The sequence below is a fragment of the Saccostrea echinata genome, unplaced genomic scaffold (genome assembly GCF_033153115.1).
Source record: "Saccostrea echinata isolate AGI-Se365-2 ecotype Australia unplaced genomic scaffold, CSIRO_AGI_Sech_v1 ptg000056l, whole genome shotgun sequence".
Taxonomy (NCBI): Eukaryota; Metazoa; Mollusca; class Bivalvia; order Ostreida; family Ostreidae; genus Saccostrea; species Saccostrea echinata.
This window is the reverse complement of record NW_026889805.1, coordinates 19394223-19407049: the sequence shown is the minus strand read 5'-3', so window position 1 is coordinate 19407049 and position 12827 is coordinate 19394223. Positions and strand designations below refer to the sequence as shown.

The 12827-nt window shown below is 32.9% G+C and overlaps 1 long non-coding RNA gene across 1 annotated transcript; it reads left to right on the top strand.

Annotated features, from left to right (window-relative positions):
* The first annotated feature begins 10572 nt into the window (after positions 1-10572).
* Positions 10573-11175, top strand: LOC133173508 (uncharacterized). The gene is made up of 2 exons (XR_009719051.1): positions 10573-10705; positions 10860-11175. It is a non-coding gene; the product is annotated as an uncharacterized LOC133173508 (long non-coding RNA).
* Positions 11176-12827: the final 1652 nt, after the last annotated feature.

Here is a 12827-nt window from a genome sequence, read left to right as displayed (position 1 = left end):
TGTTATTCTCCAATGAAAACCACACATTTAACCCCACTTAAAGCCTCGACAGGTTAACATTCAATCAATTAAAGCCATAACTCAGTAACCTTCTTTAAAGCCATGACAGAATATCCTGAAAGGTTACTCTTCAATTAATACCACATGTTAATCTCCACTAAATCTTTAGCGGGTTACATCCACTAAATCTATGACAGGTTGATCTACACTAAATCTTTAGCAGGTTACATCCACTAAATCTATGACAGGTTAATCTCCATTAAATCTTTAGCAGGTTACATCCACTAAATCTATGACAGGTTAATTTAGCAGGTTACATGCACCAAATCTATGACAAGTTAACCTCCACTAATTCTGTGACAGATTAACCTTCTCTAAAACTTGTTAAACTTCTACTTAAACCATAGGTACACATCCACTTAAGCCATGACAGGTCAACCTCCACTTAATGCCATGATAGGATAACATTCAATTAAAACCATAACAGGTTAACCTCCACTAAATCTGTAACAGGTTACCTCCTCTAAATATTTCTAGACTTCTAGTTAAAACCATAGTCCAAGCTCCACCTAAAGTCATGACAGGTTAACCTCCAATGAAAGTCTTTGAACTTCTAGTTTAAACCATAGATAAAGCTCTGCTTAAACCCTGACAAGTTAAAGTCCACTTAGAGTTATTAAACTCTTAGTTATAAGCACAGTTCAAGCTCCACTTAAAGCCATGACAGGTTAACCTCCACTTAGACATAGTAACTTTTAGTTAAAACCATAGGTAAAACTCCACTAAAAGCCATGAAAGATTGACCTCCACCAAATCTATGACAAGTTAACCTCCTCTTAGACTTGTTAAAATTCTAGTCAAAACCATAGGTAAAGCTCCATCAAAGGCCTTGGCAGGTTAACCTCCAATAAATTTGTCACTGGATAACCTCCTATAAATATTCTTAGGCTTCTTGTTAAAACCATAGGTAAAGCTCCACTTAAAGCCATGACAGGTTCACCTCCACTTATAGTCTTTAAATGTCTGTTTTAAACTATAGGTAAAGCTCCACTGAAAGCCGTCACAGGTTAAACTCCACTAAAGTCATAAAACTCCTAGTTAAAACCATAGTTCAAGTTCCACTTAAAGCACAGACAGGTTAATCTCCACTTGAAAATGTTAAACTTCTAATTAAAACCATAGGTAAAGCTCCCCAAAAAGCTTGGACATGTTAACCTCCATTACATTTGTGATAGGTTAACCCCTTCAGAAATGTGTGACAGATTAACCTCCACTATAAATCTGTGATAGGTTATTCTCCTCTAAATTTCTGCCAAATTAACCTTCACTTAATCTGTGACAGGTTAGTTAACCTCCTCATAAACTTGAGCCATGAAGGGTTAAACTCCACTTTAATTTATTAAGTGCCTAGTTATAACCAAATTTCAAGCTCCACTTAAGCTAATCTTCACTTAAACTAGATAAACTTATTGTTAAAATGATGGGTTAAGATTTACTAAAAAGCCGTGACAGGTTAACCTCCACTTAAAAATGATAACTTTTAGTTAAAACCATAGATAAAGCTCCACTAAAAGCCATGACAGGTTAACCCCCAATAAATTTGTGACAGGTTTACCTCCTCTTAAACTTGATAAACTTTTAGTTAAAAACCAAAGGTTAACCTCTACTAAATCTGTGATAGGTTAATCTCTACTAAATCTGTGATAGGTTAACCTCTACTTAATCTGTGACAAGTTAACCTCCACTAAATCTGTAACAAGTTAACCTCCTCCTAAAACTTTATAAGCCTTGACAGGTAAAATTCCACTTTAACTCATTTCACTCCTAGTTATAACCATAGTTCAAGCTCCACTTAGATCCCTGACAGGTTAACCTACAATTAAAAATGTTAAACTTCTAGATAAAACTATATGTAAAGCTCCTCTAAAAGCCATGACAGGTCAATCTCCACTTAAACTTGCTGAACTTCTAGTTAACAATAGGTTAAGATCCACTGAAAGCCATGACACATTAACCTCTATTTAAAGTCATTAAACTTGTAGTTGAAACCGTAGGTAAACTTCTAGTCATATACCATAGTTAAAGCTCCACTTACAACCATGACAGATTAACCACTTAAATTCATTAAACTTCTAGTAAAAATGATAGACTAATTTCCACTTAAAGCCATGACAGGCTAATCTTCACTTAAAACCATAAAAGATTAATCTTTAACCTTCAATAATCAACTTTCCACTTGAGCTTGTAGGTAAAGCTCCAATAAAAGTTCTGGAAAATGTCCACGACACAGTACTCCTCTTATCTGCTGGTTGTACAAAACTTTATTTTATCCAATAAGGCACACAAAATGATTAAGTGATCAGGGAAGATTTGAAAATACAACTACTAGTATACAGTTGTGAACTTGGAATATTTTAACCACTGAATCTCAATGTGTGAAAATAGAAAAAAATACTAACCAAAAAATTTCTTTAAAAGTATTTCAGATGACTATGAAGAAAGTAGAAAATATAATATTTTTTATTGTGTTATTATAGCAAGATATTTGGTAACCCAGTGAAATGTTGGTTGATTGATGAACCAAAAATATTGATATCACATAAGAAATTCTGTTGATCTGATAAAACTGTTAATATTAGGTTAATGGATTCTTATAAAGAATTTAATGTAATTCCACTGCAATTTATGAACGATAAATATTTAAAATTTGGGTATGTGCAAGATGAGTGTTTTCCATCAGACATCTAAATTACTTAAGTCTAGAAAATTTCAGAAAACCATCTATTTTATGATGATTTATTGATTTAAATGAGAGGAAATTAATAAATTGCATGGATTATTCCAAGATCTCTTTCACCAAAAATTATTAGTTAGTTCTAATGTTGATTGACATATGAATAAATTTGAGTGAATTTAAAAGCAGTTATTAAGAGTATTTAAAAAGAATTTTGCAGAAATTATGCCAATTACTTGTTAAGGTTTGCATGGACATACATAATCATATTATACTGTCTTCAAACAAAATTGATTTTCAAGTTTGGAGCACTCCCTGTTTTATTATATTTGAGGGTGAGTCTGTTAATATTGTTAGAACAGCAAGAACAGGATGATCTAAATACAGAGAAATAGCTAAACTGTTCTGTGACATCTATGATAATCTAATTTGTACTGCACTGACAAGAACAAAATTCTGTGAGCACAGTTCATTTATCAGAACAGAAGGCGTGGGTGTTCTATTTTCCATCAATGGGTCCCCTGTGGTTACAAGCCTATGTGTCAACCATGTGACTTTGGTGACAAGATCAATATTTCTCTCCTTCCTCATTCATTTGTGTACATTTAATTTATTAATATTATAAAAGCAACCCAAATTGGAGAACTGTAATGAGTACATATAGTTATCTAGGCAAGAAGATGCTACATTGTACTGATTTATTACACATTTATACCATAAACAAAGGATTCAGTGACATCAGAAGTGATTTGGTTTCAATTGTAATTTTCTTGATTTTGAAGTTTGATATGATTTAAAGTGAATTCAAAGCAACTCATCTTTTAAAAGGTGGTATATCTGTTGTCATTTATGGATATAAACAGTAATTTTGCTGCTGCTTTCAACCCTTGTAGAATATGCAGCTCAGTCAAAATTAAAAAAAATGCCAATATTTAAGTATTAATTGTTCTATAAGAGATCAAATTAAAGGGACAGAAATCTATGTGCAAAAAAAAAAATCCTGGAATATATGATACTGTGGATTCATTTTAATTCATGGAGGTCGATGTTCGTTGGGCAAGCAAAATTTTACTTATTCGTGGGGACATAATTTCGTGGGTTATTAGTCATACAGTAGATTCGATGAATCAGTATGTTTACAAACTTAAAAGTTCGTGGGGATGTAAATTCATGGGCAAGGGAGACCCACAAAATCTATGAACATTGGTTCCCCACAAACAATGATGATTCCACAGTATAAAGTTGATAAAACCTTCCTGTATCTTTATCTCCATACTTATATAAGGAATTTACTTTTAAGGCTGCCTTTTTGGAAAGTTCATAAAAAGAATAGCTCAGTGTATGTATCTGGAATGTCTTTAAATGAAAAGAAAATTCAAAATGGTAAAATGTCTGACAGTGATTGCTATCAATTCTGACAATGTCACAAGTTTTGACGTTAGTGCAGATAGAAGATCAGTTGTTTTGACAAGAACAAGGATGGTACAATGTAGATACATTGCTATTATGCTATGTAGCAGTAATCTACAAAGAAAAAATAATCAATGCTTGCTTTGATAAAATATTTTGTACTATTGATTAAAAAAAGAAATCAGGTGAATCTAGGAGTGGATTCAGTGTACTGATGTAAAGAGTACAAGACGTAGATATTTCTGTTTATCCATTGAACTGAAGTCAGACTTATAACATGTTTCAACCTATTTGTTGCAAAAATCAAAATCAAAACCACTTTTAGAAGTACATGCATTCAGCTGCTCTTTTCTCTATCAGTTTTAAAAGAAACGTCAGACTCTGTCAGATTAAGGTAAACTGGACTATTACAGTACAGATTCATGGATATATATTGATGATGAAGAAACTTACAAGCCCTAATAGATATTGTCTGATTGACCCAATTTGATCATCCTTTAATACCCATAACTTTATTCATGGAGCTTTGGTATAGTGTCATTGAAAGAAGGCCCCTGGGCTATAACACTCACCTCAATCACTTCACTGTCACATACAAATGAATAATCATGCCAAAGAAGGGACCTAAATGGTTGCATCAGCATCAATACAACCAGAAGTCTCTGATGAGACTGTAGCTCTACTGGTGTTTACTTTACAAATGTAGAGAAAGGTAGCACTTGGACTTGAAACTATAAAAAATATGTTAACTGCCAGGATGCCTTTGTTGACATAATTAGTAAACTAAACGACCCTTTAATATATTCAATGAAACAAAATTCCTGATACATCCTCTTATAGTAAAAATATTTCAAGCTGATGCTTGCATTTCATTTCAGCACTTAGTTCTTTAGAATTTTTTTTAATCAAAATTAAGTCTTGCATTATGCTGCTTTGACATCATTAAATAAGGCCATAGGATTTAGTGAGGTTAATATTCTCCTAATGTTACAAGGAAAATTCATGGCTTGATTTTAGCTGATAATCACATCAATTTTTAAAATGAAAACATTTGGCTTTTTCCAGATTACATGTATATGCTCTTGAAGAGGAATGTGGCCCTTGAATTTTTCAATATTAGAATCCCTATTCACCCAAATATACTTTGGTAGAGCTACTTTATATCTGTATTGATAGAAAAGTTATCCATTGGTTCTGGAAAAAAAAAATGGTCATGAACTTATATTTTTTACACTAAACTTTACAAAATGAAATTCCCTTCAAAAAAAAAAAATGGAATGTTGTACCAAATTTGATGGAGGATGTTGTACCAGACATTCAGGCAGCCAGATGCCAACAAATAAGCCAAATATAATTAAAACAGGCAAGCTAAAAAGTAAGAAGTACACTTTAGAGATATAAAGTACAAGAACACTTAGACTATGTCCAGACAGGTTAATGACCAGAGAACTTTGGCTCTTTGTTCATGAAGACTGACAGCTGATAATTTTGTAGGAAAATAATGTGGCAATAAGGGAATGAGTGATAATTAGATAGTCTCCTAAAGAGTTATTAATTTTCTGCTGAATCTTTAGAATGCTTTCAACTTCCATAATTACTCATATGGAAAGAAGCAAGGAATGAATGTTTCTCTGTTGGGAAAAGGGGGGGGGTGTTACTGGTCACAATCCTACTCTCAACCCACTAACCTATATTGCAAAGTGGTTTCTTTTTGTCAACAATGTTAAAAGAGGAAAAATCAATGTACTTGTTCAAAAGGCTTGCTTAAGGAGAGAAAAGTCATATCTCGTTCAATCTTGCGGTTTACCAAAAGGCTTTAAAATGCTTAAATTACAGTAGCTTTTCTTTCATTTTATTGTATTTCAAAATAAAACAGAGTTGTAAATGATGATTTTCCAATGACATCTGATACTTGACAGTGCATTTATTTTATTTTCTTAATCATTTTGTAGGTGAACAATCGTGAAAGGGGAGAAAATGACTTGGATGACTTTTCTTTCGCAGCTTTTTTACATCCTGTGAAAATATGCAGATAATCTTTCATTTCTATCAATCTTGTTATTTCTTCATCATCCAAAAGAAAGAAATGAGTAAGGCATAGAAAATACATAAATCAGATAACAAGTCTTTTGAGAGAAATGAAATATGAATTTTTATTCCACGCTGATTACTTTCATATTGCAGGAGTTATAGGAATTTAAGATTAATGAAATGCAGTGTATTGAAATACTAGAAGCTAGATAAGAACAATTTCTTAAAAGAAAAAAAAAAGAACTTCCTATCTGTCTCGGATTTTCCATAGCTGCTGACACTAAGATGCAACTAATCCTTCAACATGGGTCCTTATCAAAATATGAAGTATATGATGATGATAGATCAAACAGACTCCATTGACAAGAATACCACCAAGTTCATGGAGGGAGAACCTGGCAGACTAGCCTTTGTCCCAGGTTTGGTGACTTTAAAGGCATACATGACTTCAGTGTTACAACTAAAAGATTTCATAGTCATTTCGATTATCAAGGTTCAAGTTTCGCAACTGTTTTGTCATTTTCCAGACTCATGGGTCCAAGAGAATTTTTTTTTCATTGCATTTTCTTAGAGGTGAAGGGTTTATCGTAAATGACATATGTTTTGTAGAAGGATGTATTGTACGTTGAAATATACATATCTGATGAGGAAACGAAATTGATATTGTTGATATAATATCAACTGCCTTTTATTAAAAAAAAATTCAAATACAAAGCAAAGAATAGGCACAGCCTGTATGCTAGATAAAATTTGTGATTTGTATAACAAACTTTAAGGTGTTGACGGAAATGAATATGAAATTCTATAGGAAAATAGATTTCATCTGCGATATTTAAGTCAGCCACACATAAAGAATAATAACCTAAGTTCTTGTGATGTTAAAGAAACCAGAAGTCTGTGCTCTGCATGTCGGGACTAAAAATTAATCAAAGATGTTCATGTGAAATTTCTTTTCTTTTCTCTCCATATCTACTGTGATATTTAACCTTTAGTTTATAGTCTCATCCAAAGAAATGGAACAGTAGTATGAGTAAGAATATATAATTTGACAGATTATCCTATCTTATGTATCTGAACAAGAACACCTTCCATTGATAAAGAAAATTATTTTTTACCACCATTATTGAATAATAGGGTCAGAGGGATTTTTTTAGGGTCTCTCAGCCCCATTCCCAATGCTGAAAAGTGCATGTTTTTCCCAAAATTACACCTAAAAATTCCCAATATGAAAAAAAAGTAAGTTACCGGGTATCTACATGTGTAAGAAAATCATTTTGAAATTTTGTTTCCAAGCTGAGCAAACATTATGGATCCTAAATGTTAATTCATACACTCATTTAGTCTTCTTACTGCGATTAAAGCTTTTTAAAAGAATTAATTACTAAACTAAAATTATTAAGTAATTCAAGAATTTCTCTGCAATGCTAGTTTATTATTACTTTTTTTTGTTTTTAATGTTTATTTTTTTGAGATTTTAAGTGATTGCATGCGGTACAAATTCTTCTTGTCTAGTAGTTTTGTATTAGATTGTTAGTTAGTGCATAAAGAAAGGAGTTTAAATTTCTGTACTATAATTGCCTGTACCTCTTAAATGTTTTGTGCATGTATCAATGCAGAAATATTCACAGTAAGAAAAAACTGAAGATTTTTTTTTGCATCCCTCTTTGGTTTTCAAGCAGGTCAATACTCTCTTAGCCAAGCTTTTGTTCTTAAAACTCCTTGGATCTACAATGAATTATTTTAAGTACTCAAAACACCATCTGCTTCAATTATGTTATGATATTTTAAAAAGCTTTTCTTGGAATGCATGCTTGTCAGTATTGATCCTAAGCATCAAGTGCATCAAAACAGACATGCAGGATCAGCCTCATTATATCACTGTTAATTGATGGTATCTGACACTACAAGTCATTTAATGCATATCCAGCCTTCATCAGCTAAGTGCTCAGATCTATGTGGCAGCAGAGTTCAGACTAGAAATTGCATGCCTCTAAATGCTGTCTGTACAGGGAATATCTTTTAATATGACTGGAGGGGGGTTGGGGTGGAATTCATGAAATGAAGGGAAGCATGGCTGCTTGATATTTATATTTAAATCTCAAGAATTTTTTTAAAATGAATTAAGTACATATATATTCTTGAACTATATAGGTAAGTGTAAAATCTGCATCATGTAGAAATCTCAGAATGTGCCTGAGGGTGGTAGGCTGTACACGTATTAAAATTATTTTTCTTCACACTGATATCCAGTGCTTAAAAATAGTATCATCTTGCTATTAACCTGCATGAAATCACACCAATATCAATTTAAAAAGACTCCAATTTTTAAACAAGAATAGATATGGGTTACCCCATATCCAAGATATTCGACTTTTAATTTATTCGAATTTTCATTGTGCTCAGATGATTTCTAATTTAAAAAAAAAAACTATTTACTGATAAAACGTCAGAGATACTCAAGCTGTAGAAAGTCAACTATACAATGGCCATAAATAACCTAAAATGACATAATATTTAGGCTACTGAGTTTCAACATCTTTTGTTGAATAAAATATGCATGTACTAAGGAAACTGCATGTACATACATGTATATAATATAACGATACATGCGATTAGTGACTTTTATTATCACAACGTTGCAGATGCTTATATAAATAGTTTTAATTTCACATAGAATATAGACTAAATATAATTAACCATATAATTTTAAAGATGTATTTAACAGCTCACTCATTTTCAGGAATATTTAATCCAAATAGCATGTTACAGGCAACGTTTTCAAAGTGAAGGGGGGGGGGGGGCTCCGAAAAAATCCCGCGTACTATGGGCCTGTGCTACATGTGTACCATCTAACTTTCCAATGATAGAATCTTCTGTAAAAATTCGAAACAAGTCCAAGCAAAGATCAAAGATAGCCCAATTTTTTATATAGCAAAACTATAGATCTATCAAGGATAGATTTTAATTTATTTTTTAATTTTGTGCTATTAAAGTACTATCACTCAAAGTATAGGCAGATGTTAAAGATGGGTCAACAAGAGTAATCAATGAACTTGTCTAGAGATACATTGACGGCCGTTGTTAAACGCAAAGGAAAGCGCGAGATCGGTTGCGGCGGTGGAGCATCACTCCTTCGTCAAAGAATAAAATCCGACATTTAACACTTTATATAGATTTTGAATATAGAGACGTTTTGAAGATAGACTTCATTTTTGTTTCTAGAAATGTTTTTATTTACAAAAATAGTATATTTTCGTGTTTTTAAACTGATTAGACCAATGACCTAGCATCGTTTTAGGTAACTCAGCCCCTCTAGCCCAGTCTAGGGCTTGAGTAAAAAACCTGCACTTGTTATGAAACTGATGTATAGTTCTTCTTCATGTCCGTAGCAAATACTGATACCCAGTCTACATGATCTAAGCGTCACTAGCGAACGGTGCACATACCTGTGCTTGCAAGACCAAGTAGACTAGGTTAACACACGTGCGAAGATCCTTTCAGACGAGCTCGGCAAATCACGTTGCTTTGCCGAGAAGTTACGATTGCAGGTGTTTAACCACATAATAACCATTCCGTTATTTAAAAAAAGAGAAAAAACACACACACAGTTAATGATTAATATTCTCACTCAAAAGAAAATATACGGCAATTAACGAACAATAATCATGACAGTTATATAATTGGTGAAAAGATTTATCACTATCAATCGAAGGATGACCTATATATTTTCGTGAAAAAGACTGAGGAGGCAGCGAGCGTAGGAATATGAAAACTTTTTATTTCCTTTTCTGGGGAAAAGTGATTTTCTTAAAATCTTTTTACGTTAATTTTGTTTTCTTTAACGTATTGAATACACATCATTATTCTTAACATTTGTTGTAATGTTGTATCTACTGATCATGAATGGAACTATTTTCTTCGGAGCAATTGTGTGAAGAGTACCTGACTTTAGTAATATATCTTGAATAGATAATATGCACTGATCGAATATATTAAAAATGACCACCATCAGAACATCCTGAATGACAAATTGACAAGATGGCTGCAGCAGATAAATCAGGTAGCCTCTGTCACCAACAGTACATGATTGTAACTAGTGTCACATCGTGGTGATGGTGTGACACTTTTCATCAGATTACAACACTGGTATGTGTTGGTGGTAAGGTGTAGGAATTGCAGAGATGTTATCGATTGCTCATAGATTCATTGATTGTTTAATCTATTAAATGTATCTAAATGTTGTTTGTAAATTGAGTGTTACATTGTAGTTTGATTAGATTTAACTACAGGAAATCGAGAAAGCTATCATTAATTACATCTGCAACCTTTCAAAGTCCTGATGTTCCCTAAATAATTAAATCATTAGTACAAATGTTCTTGAGTCTAAGAAAATCTTTTTCTTACAATGATGTCTTGGTTCAATAAGGGTATTCTTGCCCCCAGGAAGTTGAGCAGTCATCATGTTTAGAAAGATTTCATTCCTGAGACTCACAACAGACGTTTTGCTGAAAATGCTTTACAATCTCAGGGGTGAGGACTGCAATTATTTTAAATGATATTCAAAATACACTTTTGTTAAAAAAATAAATCTGTGCACAAGTTTAAAGCTCCTTTTCATTCATTTAAAGCCAATTGCAAAGAAAAAATGGCAAAGTCAATTTTATGTCTTTTTTTTCTCTTTCAGTGTCATCAAATTAAGTATGATTTCAATGGATGGAAACCCAACAATTTTACACACAATTACTTTGTGCAACAGGTGTGCGACAGGGATTGAAGACGAACGAGAACTTTTTCACATGACACTTGCTCAGTTTTACTGTACGCGGATGCTCATTTTCCAGAACAAACCACTTAGTCTTCTGTTCTGTCCTAATTGCAGTCACCAAATTGCATGCGATTGCCTTTTTGATGGAAAGCCTTCAAAGTAGAAGCGGTCATAGGTCAAACAATATAGAGTAATTGCAAGGCCTAAAATCTGTCTGTATGCATGTTTTCCTTTTTTGGAAAGTTCCTGGGACAAAAGAGCTTTTTAATGGAGACAACTACATTGTAATCCCACCTAAGTAATAATATAAAGTAATTAAAATCTATGCCCCCTAGAAGGAAAGACCCAAATTAACTAGTTATACTTTTGTCATGAATAGTATTCAATCTGGTAATACATCACTTCACATGAGGTCCAAAATTACTAAAGTAAATATAGTTTTTATACCACCAGGTCTCAGTACAAAAAGGGCTTTTCCAGTGCATTACAATTTATTTTGCATTAGAATTTACTTTGAAAGGACTTCTCTTACTGAGATAAAAATTTACTTGCAGATTCTCTTATCAAGCAGATGTATGTATTTTGAATTTTGGAAAAGACAGGGGTCAGAGTATTAGTTGTGTGCATGTCAATTTTCAAACCAAGCTGTTATAACAGCTTTAAAATTACAAGACAGTGTTAAACTGTGATATTCAAGCATTTGTCTCACTGAACAGTGTTCTGGGATGTTCAAGCATTTGTCTCAGTGAATCTGTTTTTCCTTTAAATCTCCATATATAGTTTTCTGTATCATGCACTGGTGGATTTAGAGCCCCCCTTTTGTGTCCAAAAACATACATGAGATTTATTAAATCAATATTTGGGTGTGGCCCCAGGCCCCACCCTGATCCACAACTGTTCCCCCTTTTTTTTTCAAGAATCCTGGATCCTCCACTGTCAAGAGTGCCTATGATATGAACAAATTGCATTACTTTTTGATATGATGCAAAAAACAGCACTGCATTGCAGATTATAGAACTTTTTAAATCAGGGTCTCTGTAGGCATTTGTATGTTGCTATGTCCAAGATGAACCATGTATGCTCTGTCCTATCTTCACATTATGAACCATTTCAATGTTGCTGTACTTAACATGTGAACCAGAACCACTGGTATGTTGCTATACTCTTCATGGTAACCAGCTATGTTGCCATATTTGTGATGTGAACTAACTATAATGTTCTGTACTCATGTGAACCAATTTTAATGTTGCTGAACACATGAACAAAGCTTTATTTTAGTTTATATTCCAAATTGGAAGCAAAGATAATATCCTTCAACTCACATTGTGAACCAAAAGTTCAATTGAATTAATGTAAGTGTACTAGTATTTATGGTTTGATTAATGATGTTCTGAAGATGAACACTGTGAATTTCAGAAAGGATCTATCATTTGAATAGTTCATTTTTTCTGTGGTGACTATATATAAAAGCCCAACTCATAGAACTATAATGCGTTGATCAATCAGTCACTTAAGCAGTACATATAGCACCTTTTCCTGAAGTTCACCATTTTTGTAAAATTAAGAATATTTATATGAAAAACTTCCATTCATGCCAACATTAAGTCTGAATGGTTAAAAGCTAGACCCAAGAATGAAAAGAAACCATTTATTCTCAGTTTGAAATTATGATATTCATGAATGAAGCTTTTTTGAATTCCTCGTCTTCTGAACAATCGTTACTATAAATAAATCATAGTGGGTTTTTATGGAAGGATATTCAGACATCATTTTTGCCAAGCCTATCTCATTTTGTCTCTATGCCTGATAAATAACAATTTTGATGATGTTAAAAGAAGGGTATACATGTATTGTACTCAACCAGTGAAAGTTTAATCCCTTCCATAG